Source organism: Papio anubis, chromosome 12, assembly GCF_008728515.1.
Source record: "Papio anubis isolate 15944 chromosome 12, Panubis1.0, whole genome shotgun sequence".
NCBI lineage: Eukaryota > Metazoa > Chordata > Mammalia > Primates > Cercopithecidae > Papio > Papio anubis.
In genome coordinates this window covers 73,723,094-73,749,208 of record NC_044987.1, presented here as the reverse complement: position 1 = coordinate 73,749,208, position 26,115 = coordinate 73,723,094, and the positions used below count along the sequence as shown (strand labels likewise).

The window sequence follows — 26,115 nt, the reverse complement described above, 5'->3', positions numbered from 1 at the left end:
TTGCAAACACAAACTTCCCCACCCCTCAGAGCCACATCCAGCCTGCTTTAGTGCTTAGATAAGTGCAAGGAAATAACAATAGCTAGTCAGCTACATTCTGCGGAGAGCAGGGTGTCACAGCTCATGTCTGCTAAAACATCTAGTTGTGCTGGGCTTGTCGTCATGGAAACACAGCTGATGCTGTGAGCATATGGCCTAGAGCCTCTGTCTCTTCCATTCCCAGCGAGGGAGAGGAGCTGGTACTTGCTTACAACATGACAATGTCCTATATTGTCTGTTGGGTTTGTTGAATGAAGGGGGAGAATAGATCGCTGTGGAGGGGGCTGAGCTGAAAGTGTTGTAATGAATTAGAACTTAGAGAGCTCTAGTTCCTTTATGAACAGCCCCTGAGTAAGGCCTGTGCACCTAAAAATGTGTGCAGATGAATCTGGGAAGGTTGGAGGAGAGGTGAGGAGGAGGTAGGGAAACAAACATGTAATGAATGCTCACTGTGTGCCCGACGCTATATTTTGTACAATAACAATAACTAGCATTTTTGAAACTTTTAAGTCAAGGTATTTTCCACATTTTATTTAATCCATACAACCATCCCATGGGATGAATTCTATTACTCTCTCAATTTTTCAGAAAAGGAAACCCAGTAAATAATTTTCCAAAGTCATGCAGCCAGGAAGTGATAAGCCCAGGCTTGAACCCAGGGTTGTCTATGCCTAAAATGTCTGCATAAACCTATGCTATACTGTCTCTTTGCTATGATAAGTGCTTTGGATTTATTTTGTTCAGATAAATTATTTTGATATTAGACTTCTGTCTTAGTCCATTTGGGCTACTATAACAAAATACTATAGACTGAGTGGCTATAAACAGCAGAACTATATTGCTTACAGTTCTGGAGGCTGGGAAGTCCAAGATCAAGGTGCTAGCATGGTTGGGTTCCAGTGAGGGCCAGTTTCCTCATAGACAGCTGCCTTCTCACTGCAACCTCACATGTAGAAGGGGTGAGGGATCTCTCTGGGGTTTCTTTTATAAGGGCACTAGTCCTATTCATAAGGGCTTTGCCCTCATGACTTAATCATCTCCCAAAGGCCCCACCTCCCAATACCATCATCACCTCAGGGGTTAGGATTTCAGTATGTAACTTTTAAGGGGACACAAACATTCAGATCATAGCAATTTCACACCAAGCTTATAAGATATAGTGTTTGTCTGAAATATCCTTATATACAGTACATAGATGAGAGTCTTTTGAACTGTTAATTGTAATATAGTATAATTCTCATGATAATTCAGTGATGTAGGAATCATTATTTCCAAATAATAAGGAGCCTTATGCTCAGATTAATTAAGCAAATTGACCAGTGTCACATGGCTGGTGGTTAAAAAGGAACCAAAAACCAATGAGTGCCATTCCAAAGCCTGTGTACCATCTATCCTCCACTATGCTTCAGGGATAGGCAGGTTGCCTCTCTCTGTCCACTGTGCTTTCAGTTGCCAATGGGTTGACTCCAAAACCCAATCCTCTCATTAATCAAGGGACCTCCATACCCAACTACTTTCTCAATTCCATAGGCATACTCGGCATTCTCAGATGAAACCGAATTAAAACACAACCACCACAACTAGAAAACCCAATGTGTCTAAAGTTGAACTAAAGATCACCCTAAAACATGCTCCCCCCTAGTACTCTGATCTCAGTAAATGGCACCATCATTTACCCTGTTTTTCATTCCAGTAATGTTGTAGAACTTTATTCCTTAGTTCAGCTAAAACTTGGGTTCTTGTCACATACCAGGGAAATTTAGGCATGTGGATGTATTGAAGGGCAAGTAAAGCAGGACTTTATTGAACAAAAAGGAAAAATAGAAAAAAAACAACTCAGCAAGTGAGATGGAGTCCTGCTAATAGGCCCTCCACCTCACAGATTGATTCCCAGGTCACCACTTGAACTGAAGAGAGCAGGCTCCTCTGCTGCCTAAGGCACAAACTTCCCGAGGCTCCACCCCCTTCCCCAGTGTGCAGGTGGGCATTATTCAGAGAGAACTAGTTGGGAAAGTGTGGGCTTCATCTGGGACCAGCAGTCTGGTTTTTCAGACTTCAGGCATTTTTAGGCTTGAAACTGGGGTTTTGATGGGGACCCTTGGCTGTCTTCTGTCTCTATCAGTAACATGAGTGTCACCTTTAACATGGCCTTCTCCCTTTCTCTTGTTACATGGAATCAGTCATTGAGTCCCGATAGTTTTATGCCTCATTGGTCTAGTCACCCCACTTCCCTAATCCATGTCATTAACATCTCTTGTCTGAATTATTGCAAGAGTCACCTAGCAGGCCTCCATGCCTCCACTCTTGCATCCTTCCGATCTGGTCTTCATTGCAGCAGCCTCGATATCACCATTTTGCTCAGATAATTTCCTATTACTCTTTGGAGAACATCCAGAATCTTTTGTGTGTGTGTGTGTGTGTGTGTGTGTGTGTGTGTGTGTGTCTTTCTTGAGATTTTCTCAAAGTCTTTTTTTTTTTTTTTTATTCTCATGGGTCACTGAGGCTTTTTATTTTAAGCACAAAACCACCGGGCATGTTGCCTGTGGCCACCCCGGAGATGACACGAGGCTCACATGACTCCAGACACTTGGTGGAAAGTAAGGCGAGAAAAACAGTGATTTGGGCCAATTACACGACGGCAAAGCTAGAGCTGCCAAACAGGGCTCTGGGGAGCTTGGTTCTGTGGAAGTTCTAAGGAAGCGGCACGGACTCCACGGCGGCGGGTGAGGGGCGCTAACTAGCAGGGACCCCTGCAAGCGTTGGTCAGGGCCTCGAGCTGCCCGAGCTGACACAAGGGGAAGGGTCTATTTAGCCAACAGGTGACCGAAGGGCTTGCCTGCCCCTAGCTTACTTGGCCAGGGGGTTTCTGAAGTTCCTGCCGGCAAACTTAGCCTTGCTGCCCAGCTCCTCTTCAATTCTGAGGAGCTGGTTGTACTTGGCCAAGCGCTCAGATCGGCAAGGGGCGCCAGTCTTGATCTGCCCAGTGCACAGCCCCACAACCAGGTCAGCAATGAAGGTATCTTCAGTCTCCCCAGAACGATGAGACACCATGACGCCCCAACCATTGGCCTGGGCCAACTTGCACGCCTGAAGGGACTCGGTCACGGAGCCAATCTGGTTGACTTTGAGCAGGAGGCAGTTGCAGGACTTCTCGTTCACGGCCTTGGCAATCCTCTTTGGGTTGGTCACTGTGAGATCATCCCTGACTACCTGGATTCCTGCACTGGCCGTGAACTTCTGCCAAGCTCCCCAGTCATCCTGGTCAAAGGGATCTTCGATAGACACCATTGGGTAGTCCTTGATGAAGGACTTGTACAGGTCAGCCAGCTGATCAGGTGAGATGTACCTGCTGGGGTCATCGGGAGACTTGAAGTCCAGGTCATACTTCCCAGACCTGAAGAACTCGGAGGCTGCTACGTCCATGCCAATGACCACCTTATCAGTGTAGCCAGCTTTCCCAATGGCAGTCTTCAGCAGCTCCAGGCCTTCTTTATTCTCCAGGATGTTGGGAGCAAACCCGCCTTCATCCCCCACATTGGTGGCATCTTTCCCGTATTTCTCCTTGATGACATTCTTCAGGTTGTGGTAAACCTCCGCTCCAATGCGCATGGCTTCCCTGAAGTTTGCTGCACCGACTGGGAGGATCATGAACTCCTGCATGGCCAGCTTGTTGCCGGCATGAGAACCGCCATTGATGACATTGAAAGCCGGGACTGGCAGGATGACTTCAGAGTTGCCAGCCAAGTCAGCGATGTGGCGGTACAGGGGGACCCCCTTCTCAACAGCACCAGCTTTGCAGACGGCGAGGGACACCCCCAGAATGGCGTTCGCACCAAACTTAGATTTATTTTCTGTTCCGTCCATCTCGATCATCAGTTTGTCAATCTTCTCTTGTTCTGTGACGTTCAGTTTCTTGCTAACCAGGGCAGGTGCAATAGTTTTATTGATGTGCTCAACAGCCTTTGAGACACCCTTCCCCATATAGCGAGTCTTATCATTGTCCCGGAGCTCTAGGGCCTCATAGATACCAGTTGAAGCACCACTGGGCACAGCAGCTCTGAAGAGACCTTTTGAGGTGAAGAGATCAACCTCAACAGTGGGATTCCCACGAGAGTCAAAGATCTCCCTGGCATGGACCTTGAGAATAGACATGGTGAATTTCTAGCCGCTGGGTCTCGTGGCCTAGGAGAAGAAACGGCGGGTGCAGCAGACACCGAGGTGAGTGTGAAGCCGGCGAGGTCTGCGAGGTCTACGCTCTCCGGCTCCCCACACCTCTTTTTTTTTTTTTATACTTTAAGTTCTAGGGTACCTGTGCACAACGTGCAGGTTTGTTACATATGTATACATGTGCCATGTTGGTGTGCTGCACCCATTAACTCGTCATTTACATTAGGTATATCTCCTAATGCTATCCCTCCCCCCTCGCGCCTCCCCACAATAGACCCCGGTGTGTGATGTTTCCCATCCTGTGTCCAAGTGATCTCATTGTTCAATTCCCACCTATGAGTGAGAAGGTGCAGTGTTTGGTTTTCTGTTCTTGCAATAGTTTGCTGAGAATGATGGTTTCCAGCTGTATTCATGTCCCTACAAAGGACACGAGCTCATCCTTTTTTATGGCCCCATAATATTCCATGGTGTGTATGTGCCACATTTTCTTAATCCAGTCTGTCACTTATGGACATTTGGGTTGATTCCAAGTCTTTGATATTGTGAATAGTGCCGCAATAAACATACGTGTGCATGTGTCTTTATAGCAGCATGATTTATAATCCTTTGGGTATATACCCAGTAATGGGATGGCTGGGTCAATGGTATTTCTAGTTCTAGATCCTTGAGGAATCGCCACAGTGTTTTCCACAATTGTTGAACTAGTTTACAGTCCCACCAACAGTGTAAAAGTGTTCCTATTTCTCCACATCCTCTCTAGCACCTGTTGTTTCCTGATTTTTTGATGATTGCCATTCTAACTGGTGTGAGATGGTATCTCATTGTGGTTTTGATTTGCATTTCTCTGATGGCCAGTGATGATGAGCATTTTTTCATGTGTCTGTTGGCTGTATGAATGTCTTCTTTTGAGAAGTGTCTGTTCATATCCTTTGCCCACTTTTTGATGGGGTTGTTTGCTTTTTTCTTCTAAATTTGAGTTCTTTGTAGGTTCTGGATATTAGCCCTTTGTCAGATGAGTAGAATGCAAAAATTTTCTCCCATTCTGTAGGTTGCCTGTTCACTCTGATGGTAGTTTCTTTTTCTGTGCAGAAGCTCTTTAGTTTAATTAGATCTTATTTGCCAATTCTGGCTTTTGTTGCTGTTGCTTTCAGTGTTTTAGACATGAAGTCCTTGCCCATGCCTATGTCCTAAATGGTATTACCTAGGTTTTCTTCTAGGGTTTTAATGGTTTTAGGTCTAACATTTAAGTCTCTAATCCATCTTGAATTAATTTTTGTATAAGGAGTAAGGAAAGGATCCAGTTTCAGCTTTCTACTTACAGCTAGCCAATTTTCCCAGCACCATTTATTAAATAGGGAATCCTTTCCCCATTTCTTGTTTTTGTCAGGTTTATCAAAGATCAGATGGCTGTAGAAGTGTGGTATTATTTCTGAGGGCTCTGTTCTGTTCCATTGGTCTATATCTCTGTTTTGGTACCTGTACCATGCTGTTTTGGTTACTGTAGCCTTGTAGTATAGTTTGAAGTCAGGTAGCATGATGCCTCCAGCTTTGTTCTTTTGGCTTAGGATTGTCTTGGCAATGCAGACTCTTTTTTGGTTCCATATGAACTTTAAAGTAGTTTTTTCCAATTCTGTGAAGAAAGTCATTGGTAGCTTAATGGGGATCGCATTGAATCTATAAATTACCTTGGGCAGTATAGCCATTTTCACAATATTGATTCTTCCTATCCATGAGCATGGTATGTTCTTCCATTTGTTTGTGTCCTCTTTTATTTCACTGAGCGGTGGTTTGTAGTTCTCCTTGAAGAGGTCCTTCACATCCCTTGTAAGTTGGATTCCTAGGTATTTTATTCTCTTTGAAGCTACTGTGAACGGGAGTTCATTCATGATTTGGCTCTCTGTTTGTCTGTTACTGGTGTATAAGAATGCTTGTGATTTTTGCACATTGATTTTGTATCCTGAGACTTTGCTGAAGTTGCTTATCAGCTTTAGGAAATTTTGGGCTGAGATGATGGGGTTTTCTAAATAGACAATCATGTCATCTGCAAACAGGGACAATTTGACTTCTTCTTTTCCTAACTGAACACCCTTTATTTCTTTCTCTTGCGTGATTGCCCTAGCCAGAACTTCCAACACTATGTTGAATAGGAGTGGTGGGAGAGGGCATCCCTGTCTTGTGCCAGTTTTCAGAGGGAATGCTTCCAGTTTTTGCCCATTCAGTATGATATTGGCTGTGGGTTTGTCATAAATAGTTATTATTATTTTGAGATATGTTCCATCAATACCAAATTTATTGAGAGTTTTTAGCATGAAGGGCTGTTGAATTTTGTCAAAGGCCTTTTCTGCATCTATTGAGATAATCATGTGGTTTTTGACTTTGGTTCTGTTTATATGCTGGATTACATTTATTGATTTGCATATGTTGAACCAGTCTTGCATCCTAGGGATGAAGCCCACTTGGTCATGGTGGATAAGCTTTTTGATGTGCTGCTGGATTCAGTTTGCCAGTATTTTATTGAGGATTTTTGCATCGATGTTCATCAGGGATATTGGTCTAAAATTCTCTTTTTTTGTTGTGTCTCTGCCAGGCTTTGGTATCAGGATGATGTTGGCCTCATAAAATGAGTTAGGGAGGATTCCCTCTTTTTCTGTTGATCGGAACAGTTTCAGAAGGAATGGTACCAGCTCCTCTTTGTACCTCTGGTAGAATTTGGCTGTGAATGGATCTGGTCCTGGAATTTTTTTGGTTGGTAAGCTATTAATTATTGCCTCAATTTCAGAGCCTGCTATTGGTCTATTCAGGGATTCAATTTCTTCCTGGTTTAGTCTTGGGAGAGTGTAAGTGTCCAGGAAATTATCCATTTCTTCTAGGCTTTCTAGTTTATTTGCGTAGAGGTGTTTATAGTATTCTCTGATGGTGCTTTGTGTTTCTATGGGATAGGTGGTGATATCCCCTTTATCATTTTTTATTGCATCTATTTGATTCTTTTCTCTTTTCTTCTTTATTAGTCTTGCTAGAGGTCTTTCAATTTTGTTGATCTTTTCAAAAAACCAGCTCCTGGATTCGTTGATTTTTTGAGGGTTTTTTGTGTCTCTGTGTCCTTCAGTTCTGCTCCGATCTTAGTTATTTCTTTCCTTCTTCTAGCTTTTGAATGTGTTTGCTCTTGCTTCTCTAGTTCTTTTCATTGTGATGTTAGGGTGTCAATTTTAGATCTTTCCTGCTTTCTTTTGTGGGCATTTAGTGCTATAAATTTCCCTCTACACACTGCTTTAAATGTGACCCAGAGATTCTGGTATGTTGTATCTTTGTTCTCATTGGTTTCAAGGAACATCTTTATTTCTGCCTTCATTTCATTATGTACCCAGTAGTCATTCAGGAGAAGGTTGTTCAGTTTCCATGTAGTTGAGCGGTTTTGATTGAGTTTCTTAGTCCTGAGTTCTAGTTTGATTGCACTGTGGTCTGAGAGACAGTTTGTTATAATTTCTGTTCTTTTACATTTGCTGAGGAGTGCTTTACTTCCAACTATGTGGTCAGTTTTGGAATAAGTGTGATGTGGTGCTGAGAAGAATGTATATTCTGTTGATTTGGGGTGGAGAGTTCTGTAGATGTCTATTAGGTCTGCTTGGTGCAGAGTTGAGTTCAATTCCTGGATATCCTTGTTAACTTTCTGTCTCGTTGATCTGTCTAATGTTGACAGTGGGGTGTTAAAGTCTCCCATTATTATTGTATGGGAGTCTAAGTCTCTTTGTAAGTCTCTAAGGACTTGCTTTATGAATCTGGGTGCTCCTGTATTGGGTACATATATATTTAGGATAGTTAGCTCTTCCTGATGAATTGATCCCTTTATCATTATGTAATGGCCTTCTTTGTCTCTTTTGATCTTTGATGGTTTAAAGTCTGTTTTATCAGAGACTAGGATTGCAATCCCTGCTTTTTTTTTTTTTTTTCATTTGCTTGGTAGATCTTCCTCCATCCCTTTATTTTGAGCCTATGTGTGTCTCTGCATGTGAGATGGGTCTCCTGAATACAGTGCACTGATGGGTCTTGACTCTTTATCCAATTTGCCAGTCTGTGTCTTCTAATTGGACCATTTAGTCCATTTACATTTAAGGTTCATATTGTTATGTGTGAACTTGATCCTGTCATTATGATATTAGCTGGTTGTTTTGCTCGTTAATTGATGCAGTTTTTTCCTAGCATCGATGGACTTTACATTTTGACATGTTTTTGCAATGGCTGGTACTGGTTTTTCCTTTCCATGTTTAGTGCTTCCTTCAGGATCTCTTATAGGGCAGGCCTGGTGGTGACAAAATCTCTAAGCATTTGCTTGTCTGTGAAGGATTTTATTTCTCCTTCACTTATGAAGCTTAGTTTGGCTGGATATGCAATTCTGGGTTGACAATTCTTTTCTTTAAGAACGTTGAATATTGGCCCCCACTCTCTTCTGGCTTGTAGAGTTTCTGCCAAGAGATCTGCTGTTAGTCTGATGGGCTTCCCTTTGTGGGTAACCCAACCTTTCTCTCTTGCTGCCCTTAACATTTTTTCCTTCATTTCATCTTTGGTGAATCTGACAACTATGTGTCTTAAAGTTTTATTCTCGAGGAGTATCTTTGTGGTGTTCTCTGTATTTCCTGAATTTGAATGTTGGCCTGCCTTACTAGCTTGGGGAAGTTCTCCTGGATGATATCCTGCAGAGTGTTTTACAACTTGGTTCCATTCTGCCCGTCACTTTCAGGCACACCAATCAGACATAGATTTGGTCTTTTCACATAATCCCATATTTCTTGGAGGCTTTGCTCATTTCTTTTACTCTTTTTTCTCTACACTTCTCTTCTCACTTCATTTCATTCATTTGATCTTCAATCACTAATACTCTTTCTTCCAATTGATCAAGTCGGTTACTGAAGCTTGTGCGTTTGTCATGTAGTTCTCGTGTTATGGTTTTCATCTCTATCAGTTCTTTTAAGGTCTTCTCTGCATTGATTATTCTAGTTATCCATTCATCCATTCTTTTTTCAAGGTTTTTAGTTTCTTTGTGCTGGTTACATAGCTCCTCCTTTAGCTCTGAGAAATTTGATCAACTGAAGCCTTCTTCTCTCAACTCATCAAAGTCATTCTCCGTCCAGCTTTGTTCTATTGCTGGTGATGAGCTGAGTTCCTTTGGAGGGGGAGATGCACTCTGATTTTTTGAATTTCCAGCTTTTCTGCACTGCTTTTTCCCCATCTTTGTGGTTTTCTCTGCCTTTGGTCTTTGATGATGGTGACGTACTGATGGGGTTTTTGTGTGGGTGTCCTTTCTGTTTGTTAGTTTTCCTTCTAACAGTCAGGACCCTCAGGTTTAGGTCTGTTGGAGTTTGCTTGAGGGCCCACTCTGGACCCTGTTTGCCTGGGTATCAGCAGCGGAGGCTGCAGAAGATAGAATATTGCTGAACAGCGAGTGTTGCTATCTGATTCTTGCTCAGGAAGCTTCATCTCAGGGGTGTACCCAGCCGTGTGAGGTGTCAGTCTGCACCAAGTGGGAGATGTCTCTCAGTTAGGCTACTCAGGGGTCAGGACCCACTTGAGCAGGCAGTCTGTCCGTTCTCAGATCTCAACCTCCTTGCTGGGAGAATCACTACTGTATTCAAAGCTGTCAGACAGGGACTTTTACATCTGCAGAGGTTTCTGCTGCTTTTTGTTTAGCTATGCCCTGTCCCCAGAGGTGGAGTCTACAGAAGCAGGCAGGCCTCCTTGAGCTGCGGTGGGCTCCACCCAATTCAAGCTTCCCAATGGCTTTGTTCACCTACTTAAGTCTCAGCAATGGCGGGTGTCCCTCCCCCAGCCTCGTGCCACCGTGCAGTTAGATCTCAGACTGCTGTGCTAGCAATGAGGGAGGCTCCCTGGGTGTGGGACCCTCCAGGCCAGGTGTGGGATATAATCCCCTGGTGTGCCGTTTGCTAAGACCCTTGGTAAAGTGCAGTATTAGGGTGGGAGTTACCACATTTTCCAGGTGTGGTGTGTCTCAATTTCCCTTGGCTAAGAAAAGGAATTCCCTTCCCCCTAGCGCTTCCCAGGTGAGGTGATGCCTCACCCTGCTTCAGCTCTCGCTGGTCTGGCTGCACTCGTGGACCAGCATCAACTGCCTGACACACCCCAGTGAGATGAACCTGGTACCTCAGTTGAAAATGCAGAAATCACCCATCTTGTATGTCACTCATGCTGGGAGCTGGAGGCCAGAGCTGTTCCTATTCAGCCATGTACATCCAGAATCTTTCCCACAGCTTATATATCATGTTACGATCTGTTGTGTATTTGCATAGCATCCTCTACCTTTCCTTTGTGGCAACTCTCACATTTATGATTAGCCACTTCATTAATCATTTATATGATTATTATGTCTCTACATCAAGGCCCGGGCCCTGTATTCTAGTCCTCGCTCTGCCACTCACTGTGCTGCCTTGATCAAGAAGCAAGATCATTGCTTTTGTGCCAATCTCTTTTGTAAATCTTTGTTTATGTATCTGTGTCCTTAGCTGACCTCTGAGTTCCTTTGCGAAGAACTGGGCTAGAAACCAAGTCTGTCTGACTTCAGAACCTAAATTTCCTAATCTTTTTTTTTTTTTTTTTTTTGAGATGGAGTTTCACTCTGTTGCCCAGGCTGGAGTGCAGTGCCACAATCTTGGCTCAGTGCAACCTCTGCCTCCCGGGTTCAAGTGATTCTCCTGCCTCAGCCTCCCAAGTAGCTGGGATTACAGGTACACACCACCACGATCAGCTAACTTTTGTGTTTTTAGTAGAGACGGGTTTCACCATGTTAGCCAGGTTGATCTCAAACTCCTGACCTCAAGTGATCCGCCCGCCTCCGCCTCCCAAAGAGCTGGGATCATAGGTGTGAGCCACCGCACCTGTTCAATTTCCTAATTCTTACAGCACAACAAGAATTAGAAAAATGTGTAGATGAGGAAACTGAAGCCCAGAATGGCAAGTCAACTTGCCCAACATCACACAGAGCCAGAGTGAGAACTCTAGCCTTCTGGCTCCTAATCCAGGGCTTGTTCCTTCATCCCACAGCCTTCCCAGTAGCAACACCTGGCAGAGGCTAAGCAGAGCTGAAAAGATTGTTCTTCTGTCTACCTTGAGTGTTGGCAGCATTATTGCTAGACTTTGTGGGGTCTCTGTACTCCAACCTCCCAACCCGAATCTTATTAGTGCTTAGCTCTGATGAGCTCTGCAGGTTATCCTCACTGGTCCAAGGCAGCACTGCTCATCAGCTCTGCAGGTGCCTTTAGGTGAGGAAGACATATCCCTGTTGGGCCCCAGAGGACCCATTTGAGTTTCAGATTATTACCTCATAGTCCTTGACTGCCATAACTTTCTTTGGAATCCGTGTAGGCTCTGCTAGCTCATATGGCACCTGATAGCATATTATAAGCAGGTACCCCTCAGGTGAACAAATTGTGAAAGGCAGCTCCTCTGGGAGCCCGGTTAAAACAGCCTCCCCTCTGCCTGCTGCCTCAGCCTCAGGTAGGTGATCCTGAGTTGCCTCCTCTGCAGGTGCTTTCCTTCGGAGTACAACCCGCCCCACCAGAAGCTGTGCCTGATAGTAGTTCTGAGCCCTGGAAATTCTACAACTCTTCTGGCTACTTCTCTTTATCCCGTGCAATTTGTCCAAAGCCTATTCAGGACCTACTTAGGAAGATGAGCTCTATATAACTCTGTCTGTACACCTACTATCTCACACCAACCTCCTAAATCATGGCTCTTCCCCTCCTGGAGTTCATAATCTAAGGAAAGAGACCACGAGGGAATCCAAGGTGGTTCTGGGGAACCGCCCAAATTGTATCAACTTATCTTCTCTTAGACTCAGACAGAGGCACATTATTAGGCTCTCATGGGCACAAGCCCTGACTGAGGGGTCAACATGATAGCGGGAGGTAGGGGGAGTGGAGGGACTTAGGAAGAGGTAGTGTGTAAAGGGAGCCAAGGACATAGGACTGGAGGTTAGGAGGCATCAGCCTGTTCCTCTCATGATGGGTGATCCTGGGCAGGTCTGGTCATTTTGCCAGGCCTCTCTCTGCTAGCAGAGTCTGCAAAGGGAATTGGCCCTAGTGATATCTAGGATCTCTGTCAGTGTGGACATGCCATGATGGGCTCTGTAAGGGGCTCATCAAACAAGAAGAGAGTTTCCCAAAGTGTGCTATACATAGCCTGCACATATTATGTACTCAGACATCTTATGTGGTGATATGGTTTGGATCTGTGTCCCCACCCAAATCTCATTTAGAATTGTAATCCCCACGTGTTGAGGGAGGGAACTGGTGGGAGCTGATTGGATCATAGGGGTTGTTCCCTCATGCTGTTCTCGTGATAGTGAGTTCTCACAAGAGCTGATGGTTTTGAAGTACAGCACTTTCCCCCTGCCTCCTCCTGTCACAATGTGAAGAAGGTCCTTGCTTCCCCTTCGCCTTCTGCCATGATTGTAAGTTTCCTGAGGACTCCCCAGCCATTCGGAACTGTGAGTCAATTAAACCTCTTTTCTTTATAACTTACCCAGTCTCCGGTATTCTTTATAACAGTGTGAAAACGGACTAATACACGTGGCATATAAGATGACATTAGGTGGTTAGAGAATGAACATTTTCTACTTTAATGGTTATGTATTTCTTAATAAAGTAAATTATATCAAGGAAAATATAGAACAAACACTTAAGGGAGTAATATATTTTTTTTTTCATCAAGAAATATTTTTTGTTAGACTGTTTTAAAGAAAAAATATTCAATAACTAAATGTACATGTGGCATATAAATACAGCAAAACACATGAAGATGGTATGTAAACGACTGATACTTGGGGAATGAAGATTTAGAGAATATCCCATTTTTTCCTGAGGGCTTAATCTTCTCCTCTGTACTAATCTTTTCCAATAATGAGTACAACATTATCTGATCGTGGTTCCTTTTACACTTTGACTGCTTTGAAACTCAGAACTCAATTCCAAACCCAATGTCAGAAATGTTATTGATCTTTATTATTATTATTATTGTTATTATTATTATTTTGAGATGGAGTCTCGCTCTGTCGCCCAGGCTAGAGTGCAGTGGCACGATCTGGGCTCACTGCAAGTTCCGCTTCCTGGGTTCATGCCATTCTCCTGCCTCAGCCTCCTGAGTAGCTGGAACTACAGACGCCTGTCACCCCGCCCGGCTAGTAGAGAGGGGGTTTCACCGTGTTAGCCAGGATGGTCTCGATCTCCTGACCTCATGATCCGCCCGCCTTTGCCTCCCAAAGTGCTGGGATTACAGGCGTGAGCCACTGTTATTGATCTTTATATTGGCAGGTGTGTGCTCTCCTTTGCTTTGGATCTGATTTCCTTCCCAGTTCTAAGCTATCACTGCACTATAGTCTTCCATTTTAAGCTGTGGAAAGTGGAAAGTGATGGTTTACCAATACACACAAATAACATTCAAAATTTAAGAACTATTAAGTCCTAAAATGTATACATCTAGCGAACAGGGACTGGCATCAGCTTATCCGTCATAATTTCCAAAGCAGTTTTCATTACTCTTTCTTATATCATTTGTATCTTCATTAATAAGACTCACGGCTACCTCTTGGGACAAATAGGATCATTATATCCATGTCACAGATGGGGAAGCGGAGGCATGAATGTGACCTGCTCATGGTCACATGGGTTGACAATCAAATTTAGGTCCTCTGACTCCTGTTTTTATATTTCTTTTGCGTCACCGTAATTTGTGTTTTTGTCTTTTTAGAGTAAGATCGATAGCCCCCCTGCGTGGAAATGGAGGGGAGAGCTGCCGCCCGCGAGGAAAGCCAAGGGCTCCTGAGCGCGGAGCACGTGATCCCCGCCTGCCCTGGTTCCCCTGGCACTGCTCCCCAGCGGGCGGGCTGCCAGGACCGCCTGGCCAGGGAGCCACTTCATGATGGCTCCGCTGCAGCGGCACGCGGGCTCCAGCGGTCAACGCAGCCCTGGGCAGGCCCCGGTCGGGGCTAGCTGTTGCAGAGCAGCTTCCGCCTGGTTGGCTTGACTTTTCACAGGTTTACAGCTTCCTAGCTCCGCGAGCATAGCCTGCTAGCACCCCTCGTCAGCGGCGCCGGCGGCACCCGGGTGCCCGTGCGGTGCCCCGGCATGTTCCAGCTCAGTGCCCTTCCAGAGCCACGCATCCGAGCGCGTCGCCCCGGGCCTGCTGGGCAGAGGCTGGGGCGAGCGCTCCGCTAGGGAGAGGGCTGTCTGCTGGCGCCCGTCCGCACGCCAGCCTGCCCGTCCTCGAATCGGTCCAACCCGTTTCTTTCCTCTCCCCTTCTCTCCTGTCACCTGCGCACTTTGCTCTCAGAGCGAAAGTCTTTCACTTAGTTCTGATTTCCCCAAGCACGGGGCTGTGGCAGATTTTGGGAATTCTGGCAATAGTTTCCTAGGCACACAGTGTGATTTTCTTAAAAAAATAAAATAAAATAAATAAAAGCAGGGGAGGAAATCTCCTCTCCCCACCTCTTTAATTAGGCAAACAAGGTACTCAAGGTAGGAAAACACAAAAAAAGCAGAATAGTATAAAGGAAAAATACAAAAATTTCTTGTAACTATCCCTGCTTCGCAACCCAAGAGCAACTGTTGTTACCATGTTAGTATCTGTCCCTTCAGTATTTTACGCCTATGATAGTATGCTTTATTCTCTGTACACAAGAAAGGCTGTCACGTTGTAGTTACTATTTTTTTTTCTTAGCAGTAAATCATGAACATTTTCTGTACCAACCAATATTCTTTTACAATACGATTTTTTTGTTTGTTTTGTTTTTTGCGACCGCGTCTTGCTCTGTCGCCCAGGCTGCAGTGCAGTGGCGTGATCTTGGCTCACTGCAACCTCTGCCTCCCAGGTTGAAGCGATTCTCCTGCCTCAGCCTCCTGAGTAGCTGGGATTACAGGTGCATGCCATGAAGCCCAGCTAATTTTTGTATTTTTAGTAGAGACATGGGTTCGCCATGTTGGCCAGGCTGGTCTTGAACTCCTAGCCTCAAGTGATCTGCCCGCCTCAGCCTCTCAAAGTGCTAAGATTACAGGCGTGAGCTACTGTGCCCGGTCTACAATATGATTTTTTAATGGTTGTGCAGCATCCCATTCTATGGATATATCATTATTTATTTAACCAATATTCTGTTGTTTGACATTTAAGTAGTTTCCATTTTTTTCTACTACAATAATGCTATAATAAGGATTCAAGAATTTACATTTTTGTGCCTTATCTCTGATTATATTCTTAAAATGAATACTTGGAAACCAGTATTGCAGAGTCAGTAATACACACATACTTAACGCTTTATCCCAGGAGTTCCACAGTGGTTTTAAAACAAAATTGTTATTTAATATAAAAACAACATTACAGCAACAATAATGAATTCTTCAAAAGAAATATCCACAAAATCCTTCTCTAACAAATTGATGGTTTTTATTTGTTCATGTTCCTGTCCCTGTCTATAGGCAAAGATAATTTTTACAGTTATGCTAGACTATTATGGTTCCCAGGAATGCCTACTCACACTGGCTACAGGGTCTGATTGAAACCATTTAGCCAAAAGAGGCTGGAGTCCAGGGAAGTCTGTAGGACTGGACCTAGAAAGCATTCTGAATCTAAGGCTGCTCTCCAGAATTCTTGATCCTCACTCTAACACTGCTATTTACCTAAGTTAGCAACTCTTTGGGCTTTCCTTTCTTTCTGCGTCTACCTCTGTCTCTCCGTTCACCTGGCTGACTTCTTCATGCTGTACTCTGTATCTTTTCTCAGCCTAATACTTTCTGGTTCCTTATAACACATGAGTTCATAGCCTCTCATGGCCCTTGCTTGATGACATAGTCTACATTTTGTTTTTGTTTTAAGACACAGGGTCTCACTCTGTTGCCCAGGCTGCTGGTAAGCAGTGACATGATTATAGCCAATTTTTATTTTGTTTTATTTTATTTATTTTTTTGAGATGGAGTCTCACTCTGTCACCCAGGCTGGAGTGCATTGGTGCGATCTCAGCTCACTGCAACCTCCGCCTCCTGGGTTCAAGTGATTCTCATTCCTCAGCCTCCTGAGTAGCTGGGATTACAGGCACCCACCACCACTCCTAGGTAATTTTTGTATTTTTAGTTGAGATGGGGTTTCACCATGTTGGCCAGGCTGGTCTCGAACTCCTGACATCAGGTGATCCACCTACTTCGGCCTCCCAGAATGCTGGGATTACAGATGTGAGCCATCATGTCCAGCCTAATTTTTATTTTTTATTTTATAGAGATGGGGTGTCATTATATTGCCCAGGCTGGTCTGGAACTCCTGGCCTCAAGCAATCGTCCCATCTCAACCTCCCAAAGTACTGGGATTAAAGATGTGAGCCACTGTGCCCAGTAGTTCTCTACTTTTTTTTTTTTTTTTTGAGACAAGGTTTTGCTGTCTCCCAAACTGAAGTGCAGTGGCACAATCATGCCACACTGCAGCCTCAAACTTTTGGGCTCAAGCGATCCTCCTACCTCAACCTTCAGAGTAGCTGGGACTACAGGTGCATGCCACCATGCCCAGCTAATTTATTTATTTGTTGTAAAGACGGGGTTTCATTATGTTGTCCAGGCTGGTCTCCAACTCCTGGCCTCAAAAGATCCTCCTGCCACAGACTCACAAAGTGCTGGGATTACAGGGATGAGCCCCTATGCCTGACTGTTCTGTGTATTCTTTAAACTTCAGCTCCTGATGCGATTTGCCTGATTCTTTTGGTATGCTACCAATTCTGATTCTAAAGGATGAGAATCTTACTGGCCCAATTCACCCCTGTTTGAGCAAAGAGTTTTGCAATAAGCATTGCAAAGGATGTTGGGTACTCTGGATCAGATGTCCACCCCTGAGCCAATCAGCTGTGTGGAGTGGAGGTGGTCATTGAGCCACACAGCACAGAACATGTTTACAGCTGCTCTGCTTATCAGGTGCAGTGGGTGATTCAGTTCTTTAAAGGTGACAGTGGCCATTGCAGATAGCTGAGTTTGTATGCATAGTACATAACAGATACAATTACTCATTCTAGGGTTTTAATTACTATTATGTCATAAACATATAATAGCTTCATAATTATTTATGTCACTACAGGCATAGTGGCATAGTAGTTCACCTAGTGGATAGACTGTAATTTATTTAAGCAATCTCCTATACATAGACATTTAGATTTAGTTATTTCTTTAAACCAGTTTGGAAAATTCTTTAATAACTTTCTCTCTCTCTCTCTCTCTACATATATATATATAACACACGCACATATATATGTATATATATTTACTTCTAGATTTTTCTCTTAGGTATATATCAATAAATATATCAATAAATATATAAGCTGCAAGAAAAGAAAACTTCTTAAAATTGCTTTTAAAATAAAAGGTTATTTTTCTCATATAACAAGAGATTCAGAGGTGGGTAGATGTAGGCTTTAGTTCTCTTAACCATTTTCTCATGTTTATGTTCTCAAAGTGGCTGCTGAAGTTGCAGTTGTAACATCAGCATTCATGGCAGAAAGAGGTAGAGATAATGCCAGTCAGGTCTACCTTTTTGTTTTTATCATCCTCAAATCACCTCCAGTGGATACAGACTTAATGTCTCATTTGACTAGAATTGTGCTACATGGCCACCTCTACTTGTAAGGGAGACTAGGAAAATAAACATTGTTCCAGTCTCGTCCCTGGAAGGCAGCAAAGGAGAAAACAGTTGGTAAGGTATATTAAGCCAGCCTTCTTGGCGATCCACAAGGGCTTCTTAAATGTGTTGAAGCTGCAGAAACCTTTCAGCAAACAAAATCTTGCCTGGAAGCCTATTTGGAAAAGGTGATGAAAGTAGAGTTGCTCTGGTTGAAGCGGGGGTAGGAAGCTGAGAGCTTTATGTGGTTGGCATCCCTGAATATCACCCAGTAGTTGATAAATATTTCCTGCTTTTCAGCTGTCCAGCATCCATATCGTCCTGCAACTAGTACCCAAGTCTTCTGCTTGAGGGTTCCCCATATGTCTGTAGACTTGAGAGGTAGTTCCCATCACCCATTAGGAAACCAGAGACCCAGAGTCTTCACCCTCATCTCCTGCTTCCTTGAAAAGCCTGAGGCATGTGATTTAGGTTCAGTCAGTCAGACATCCTTTCTTATGAATCACGGGCATATGAAGGTTTGGGGGTGATTGAAGGTCATTTTCCTCCAGCAGCAGTGCCACATGCACCTAACTGTTCTTGCTCTGTGACCTGTAGTGTGGTTCCAGCTGCCTAGCCCTCTGGAATTCTTTTGTTTCCTGCTTATTTTCAGAACCTGGTTTTGTAGCTTCCCATGGATTCTGTGAGTGTCCAAGTTTTCCCTGTGGATTGCCCTTTTGCTTAAGGTAATCAGGGTTAGTTTTTCTTGCTTATAGCCCCAAGCCTTGGTTAATGCATATTCCTACTATCAGTTCCACAGACAATTCTGTAGCACTTCTCAGCTTACCAGAAGCACAGTTTAAAATCTGCTGTCTTGGGATAAATCTCTTGGAATGGAATTAAGGAACAAAGGTACAAATAGTTTAAAGTTTCTTGATAATTATTGCCAAATACTGGTCCAAAAGTGTTGTACAAATTTACCTAACCACAAGCATTGGGTATTATCATTGTTTTACTTTTTGCTAGAATAATGGCAGGGAAAAGGTTCTTATTAATATTAATGTTTTAATTGCATATGTCTGAAAATAAGAAGCTAAGCATTTTTCCTTATGTTGACATTTTTCAGCTTATGGAAAATATGTTTACTCAGGCTTTAATTCTTCTTTTTATGATATGAACTTTATACGATATAAATATTTATTCTTTGCTTTACTGCAATTTTAAAATTTTTATCTTGTTACTTTTTTTTGTTCAGAAGCTTCGCTTTTTTTTTTTAGACCAGGTTGGGCATGGTGGCTCACACCTGTAATCCCAGCACTTTGGGAGGCCAAGGTGGGTGGATCACCTAAGGTCTGGAGTTCAAGACTAGCCTGGCCAACATGGTGAAACCCCATCTCTATTAAAAATACAAAAATTAGCCAGGCATGGTGGCAGGCGCCTGTAATCCCAGCAATTTGGGAGACTGAGACAGGAGAATCACTTGAACCCAGGAGGCGGAGGTTGCAGTGAGCAGAGACCATGCCACTGCACTCCAGCCTGGGCAACAAAAGCAAAACTCCATCTCAGAAAAAAAAAGAAAAAAAAGAGAGAGAGAGAGAGATGAGGTCTCACTATGTTGCCCAGGCTGGTCTAGAAATTCTAGGCTCAAGCAATCCTCCCACCTCACCACTGCCCCCCATCAACCTCCTGTCCCTGCCACCCAGTAGTTGGGATTACAAGCATGTACCACTATAATAAAAATCTTTTTCTTCATGATTTCTTCTTTGCTTTAATGCTTTAAAAGTTACCATTCCTTCAAAGATCTGATAAATAGTAAATTCAATTTCCTGCAGTTTTCTGTGATTTGGCTTTTCTATGTTTAACTCTTTAATATGTCTAAGATATATTTTTGTTTATGGTATAGAGGTATGAATCTAAATTATTACTGGCTTTTAGATTCATATGCTTTTGTGAATACCGAAACACCCAGGCTTATTGGGTGTTTTTGTTTGGCTTTGTTTTGGGTTCTTGTAATGCAAAGAAAATTTCCCAGGGAGCCATGCCTTGTTATTCAGAGAAATGTGAGTAAAATGGAAAAAGAAACTTTTAGATAGAAACAAAGACAGAAAGAGAGAACAATTGGAACAGAGACAGAAAAGCTGAGATAGAGACTAAAATAGAAACAAAGAGAAATGAAGGATCAAAGAGCAACAAGCCAAGGGAGGGAGACCAAGATCTAGAGGAGAGGGCTTTGTGTCGAGGCTTGGAACTTGGATTGCTGACCACTGAGGCTGTGGGACTGAGGCTGAGGTGATGTTTAGGGGCAGCAGTGGAGGATCTCTCTTGGCCCCACTGCCCGAATCCAGTTTTAGACTGTCCCTGGATCTGGAGAGGCCCCATATACTATTGGGGAACTGCAGTTTCCCCATTATTCTCCAGCTGGCTCAAGGTCTGGAGGATCTCAAGGCTCGGAGAAAAATATCTTTCCTCTGCCCTCTCCTTAGTCCTCCTTCTTCCCAGTTTGTCTTCAGCCCGGCATTCTAGGAAGGACAAGATCCTTAATACCAGTCATCTGAAATGGCCACAGGTGGGGCTGTAGAGTCCATCTATCTCAGCCTAGCTCTGAAGCCCCATTCTCCCACCCCACATTACTTCCATCCCAGTCTGTTTCTTGGAGCTTAGCCCCCTAAATCTCTCCCAGTGTTCCAGCCAGCACCCTTTCTTCACTGTTACCTGTAGCCATTAGCTGAAGACTTTTGGATTTCATGTATGAAGATGAAAAATCATTTATTGAACACCTACCATAAGTGAGGCACTGGATTAGGTTCTCAATATAATTAACTAGCTTAATTCTCACAATGGCCTTATGAGCTGTTATCCTTATCAGAGGGGTTAAGTAATTGTGCCCATCAATAAAGGGTAGATCTGGGATTCAAACCTTGGGCCTAATTCCAAATCTTATACCCTGTGTCAGGCTGTTAGGCTTATAAAACATCTCCACTAGAAATTGTCTTCCCCAGAATGCCTTCCTCTTGATCTCTGCCTATCTAGGTGACATATTCCCATCACTCTACTGTACAGGGCTATTCTTCTACTTCTGATTGCCTGTAGCTGAGGCTTCATTTGACACGGGGACCTTATTTATAGCCTGTCTCCTATGCTTACCTAAATATCATGGTATTTTTGTCTTGTCTCCTCAACTGAGTTATAACCTAGCACTGTGTATTTTACTTCTTTGGACTTCCTGCATTGCCTTGCACTATGCGGCCACCTGTTGGCTCATTCATTCACTCACCAAATATTTTCTGAGAAACCTCTATGTGCCAGGCACTGAGCCAGGGGCTACAAAGGCAAAATAATCTGTACTTTCAAGAACTTTCAGCTTAGTGCACATACAATGTGTTTACTAGATGTTTGTCAAAAATATTTTCCAAACCAGTTTTGATAGATTCCCTCCCTGTAATATGGCATTGTCATGCTGCAGTCACAGAAAGATGTGGACCCTATGCTCTGGCTCTGGCATGAAAATCTGTACAAAGGGGACAAAGACCAAATGGCTATCCTTCCTGCTTACTAGAGTACTTTCAGGCCTGGACCCTGGGCGATGACCCCTTATTCAATGCTCTTATCACCTCTTACCAAGGTCTGAATCTTTAATAGATAGCACTGAGGGGATGTTGGTACATATCTTGCCTTGGGGTCAGATAGACCTGGAATTCATGTTCTGCCTAAGTGACCTTCAGCCAGTCCCTTCAGCTCTCCAGCCTTAGTCTCCTCACCTATAACATGTACATACTAATCTCATAGCAAGTTCACAGGATAGGTAAGATGTTATTTATAATGAGAGCTTCCAAGTCCCCAACTGTGACTTTGGGCTCTTCAACAACTTATCTATCTTTTATTCTTTCTACCTCTCTGATTAATTAACACATTATCTAAACCTTTTAAAGCTCTAGGTGACTGTTGGTACACATTTGTTGGACATATTGCAATTTGTAGTTTTGTGGTTCGTAGTTACATCTAACTTTACACAAATAAATGTTTCTGAAATGACTCAAAATAACTTTCTGAATATAAAATCTTTTTTCCACATTCATTTTTTAAAAGTTTCAATTAAGTCATTTTTTCTGAATAGGTAATTGACTCACATAGTTCACAATTCAAAAGGCACCAAAGGGTTTACATAAGAAAAGTTTCCCGGCCAGGCGCGGTGGCTCACGCTTGTATTCCCAGCACTTTGGGAGGCAGAGGCGGGTGGATCACGAGGTCAGGAGATCGAGACCATCCTGGCTAACACAGTGAAACCCCGTCTCTACTAAAAATATAAAAAATTAGCCAGGCATGGTGGCGGGTGCCTGTAGTCCCAGCTACTAGGGAGGCTGAGGCAGAAGAATGGCGTGAACCCAGGAGGCGGAGCTTCCAGTGAGCTGAGATTATGCCACTGCACTCCAGCCTGGGTGACAGAGCAAGACTCCGTAAACAAAAAAAAAAAAAGGAGTGTTTCCTAGTTTCTTGTTTATTCTTCCAGAAAGAAAATCTGCGATTACAATCAAATACATGTTTGTTTATGCTCCCCCCTTTCCACAAATGGTAGTGTATCACACATGCTGTTTGGTATCTTGTTTTTTCATTTAAATAAATCTTGAAGATTGTTCCAAGTTAGTAGGCATTTTTTTTTTCTACATAGTATCTCATTGTATCAATGAACTTTGATTTATTTAACCAGTTCCCTATTAATGGGATTTAAATTGTGTCAGTCTCTTGCTATCACAAATAGTGATTCAGTGAATAATCTTATATATGTTATTTTGCACACGTGTGAATATGCTTGTTAAAATTGTTACTAGAATTAGATTTGCTGGGTCAAAGGGCATGTGAATTTGTAACGCTGCTAGACATTGCCCATTCCCAGGGACTATTTATATCTTGATTGAGATTCCTCCAGAAAAACATATCTCTGTGACAATGATTCTAGTGCATGTAGTATATTTGGGAGGTGCAGGGAACACCAGAAAGCTGCGGGAGAGGGAATGACGCAGGGAGGGGAAGGCCTCCATTAAAGGGATGTGTTATTAAGCCAGATACTACAGTGAGTAATTCTGAGAAACGGTGCAAAATACTTACTTCAGGGTTTTCCTAATCAAAGGTGAAGCAGGTGAAACTCCCAGGACTCATAGGATGAAAGCTGCTCTGGGATGTGGAGGTGTGAATTGGGATAATACCCTGGCCTGGCCTGCTGGTGCCCAGCATGGACTTCTACAGTTCAGGAAAAAACCCTCAGGTAAACAGAGAAAATTTCATGAGGCACTGGGCCACTGAGGAAAATGAAAGGTCCTAGGATATGGGCTGAGCTCAATCAGCAATAAATGAAAGTGTCTTTCCCCAGACTTTCACTCATCAGTGTTACCAAATATTTCATCTTGCCAATTTTGTAGGGGGAAAAAAGTACTTATAAAACAAAAAGTAGTAACTCCAGATGGTTTCAATTTTCATACATTACAATTCACATCAACTTTTAAAATTATTTAAGCCGGGTGTGGTGGCTCACGCCTATAATCCTAGCACTTTGGGAGGCCAAGGTGGGCAGATCACCTGAGGTCAGGAGTTCAAAACCAGCCTAGCCAACATGGTGAAACCCCATCTCTACTAAAAATAAAAAAATTAACTGGGCTTCATGGCATACATCTGTATTCCCAGCTACTTGGGAGGCTGAGGCAGGAGAAATGCTTGACCCTGGAAGATGGAGGTTGAGAGCATGCCACTGCACTCCAGCATGGGCAACAAAGCGAGACTCCGTCTCAAAAAAAAAAAATTAAACTCATATTTAATACTTTCCTAATAAAGAAGTGTTACATGTTCTAGAAAATCATCATACTCTCATCCCACCCTGTGAGTAGGTGTTATTATTATTTTCCTTTTAAAAAACTAAAGAGAGGAATGAAATACTAAAGGGGTTTAGTGATCTGCCCCAAACTAGTCAATTTGTCTGTGGTGGGGATGGATTTTATTACTTTAAAACCCATGCATACTGTTATGCCAAGCTACCCTTTCAAAAAACTTTTCTATTCCAAGTGGGATAAAACATAACAGCCACTTAACCTGTTTCTTAATCTATGAAACAAAGGGTAGAGAACCTCTATTGTTAGTGTCCACCAGCATTCATTTGCCATTTTCTAAAAGCACCTTTATGTATCCCTCACCCATTTTCAGTCTGGATAGCTCATGTGGAGTTAACCTCACCTGCATCTCCAGGTATCTCTGGAGTACTTATGGAAACTTCTGACCCAAGCCTGGCTGATGAGAACATCACAACAGTTGTTGGCTCAGGGGCATGGGCATTCAGCTCAAATCCGTTCAGTTGGAGCAACGAGAATCAATTCCAGGTCTTATTTTATTTGTTTTTTGAATGGTGTGGAAAAAACCAGGAGAGATAAAATCTCTTTGTTTTCTTCAGAAACTGCTTAGAGAAGTGGTTCTCAAAATGTGGCCCTTGGGAATTTGCTAGAAATGAAAATTCTCAGTTGTTACCCAAGTCCTGCTGAATTAGGTACTCCAGGGGTGGGGCCCAGCAATCTGTGCTTTAACAAGGCCTCCAGGTGATTCTGAATCGTGCTATTTGAGAAACACTGTGTTAGGGAAAAGAATGTAAGTGGAGTCATCTTGCCAATACCAGAGGAAACCCCCGCTTATGACTAGAGCCATGCAGAACACAGCTGAGAGATACAGAGTCCTGAAGATATCATTTGAGTCTCTGAGTCTAGTAGTGCTTGAACTTAAATTGACTGTTATATCATTTAGCCATATGAACCAATAACCTTTTCTTTTTTTAACAGGTTGAGTATCCCTTACCCAAAATGATTGGAACCAGAAGTGTTTCAGATTTCAGATGTTTTCAGTTTCTGGAGTATTTGCATTCTATTTACCGGCTGAGCATCCCTAATTGGAAAATCTGAAATCTGAAATGCTCCAATGAGCATTTCCTTTGAACATCATGTTGGTGTTCAAAAAATTTCAGATTTTGAAGCATTTCAGATTTTGGATTTTCAGATTAGGAATACTCAGCCTGCATTTCAGTTTGAGTTGGCTTTGTCACTGGCAACCAAACAAGATCTGGCTGTCAAGAGCAACACTTATTCTCCTAATGTTTCCAAGTGGAGAGATTTTCTTTGCGCAGTGGTTCTCAAAGTGTGGTCCCTAGATAACCATCTCATGTGGGAACCTGTTTAAAAACACAGTTTATCAGGCCCTACTGCATACCTACTGAATCAGGGTTCTGGGAGTGGACACCAGCAATCTGTGGTATAACAAGCTCACCAGGTGACTCTGATGCTTACTAAAATTTGAAGATCACTAGAGCAGAATTCCTGGCCTCTCTTTCTGCCCCTTATTCATTCTTCTCCCTGAAGAAGACACGAATTATCTAATTAGTAAGTCTGGCAATGGTGAGTTTAATGCCTTCTCTTTTTTCTCTTTGGGAGCCAGCCTCATTAAAGGGGACAGTTATTCTGTTCCTCTATGTGCCACACAGAGGCAGATCCCCATAAGATGAGGCCTGCAGTCTTTCCAGCACTGCCTGTAATTAGGTGGGAAGTTTATTCTGGGAACAGTGTAAGCAAGCCCATTTGACGTCACATCTAAACCATATCTTCCAGTCTAGCTCTTATCAGTCATAAAGCTGACATATTGATCCCCATCTGTTGGTTTTCTGTGCCCTGTTTCTCAGTTGGTTCAGAACTTGAGTGAAAAGAGAGTTGTTATTCAGTGAGCCCCTAGTGCCTGACTAATACAAGCAATCTCTCAGTCCCTTCCCCTTCTAATATTCTAGGATGCCATGTCCCACCCTCTCTCCAGGGATCCTGAATGCTCTGCAGAAGAAAACCTTGTTTGTTCTCACCAGATCACTGATGTTGCATCTGTGGGAGTCAGAAGTATCCCTTGCCCCATGGGCACAGGAGGGAAGATTGTAATCACAAAGCATTTCCTTTCTGTTCTCTCCTGAAACAGCGTAATTCTGTGAGTCAGGAACGGGGCTGCCCCACTGCATTTTAAAAAGCTTCCTAAGAGCTGTCTACCTTCTTTAATTATCAGGTTCTGCCAGCTGTCTAACCTAAATCTATATGGCTACTCTTGAAGCTATGCCGATTGTTCTGGAGGTTAGAAATGTCTTAGCCTGTGTTTGAAAAAAACAGGACTTCCCTCTTCCCCTTTCCACTATGTTGTTCTTTCCTGAGTTCTTCATGAATCTTTTTTTTTGAGACCAAGTCTCACTCTGTCGCTCAGGCTGCAATGTAGTGGCACAATCTT

At 43.2% G+C, this 26,115-nt stretch overlaps 1 pseudogene across 1 annotated transcript; it reads right to left on the bottom strand.

Moving 5' to 3' along the window:
• Positions 1-2,506: 2,506 nt before the first annotated feature.
• On the bottom strand, positions 2,507-4,321 carry LOC101016634 (annotated as a pseudogene). Its single transcript, XR_644802.3, has one exon. The product of XR_644802.3 is annotated as an alpha-enolase pseudogene (transcript).
• Between the last annotated feature and the right edge of the window lie 21,794 nt (positions 4,322-26,115).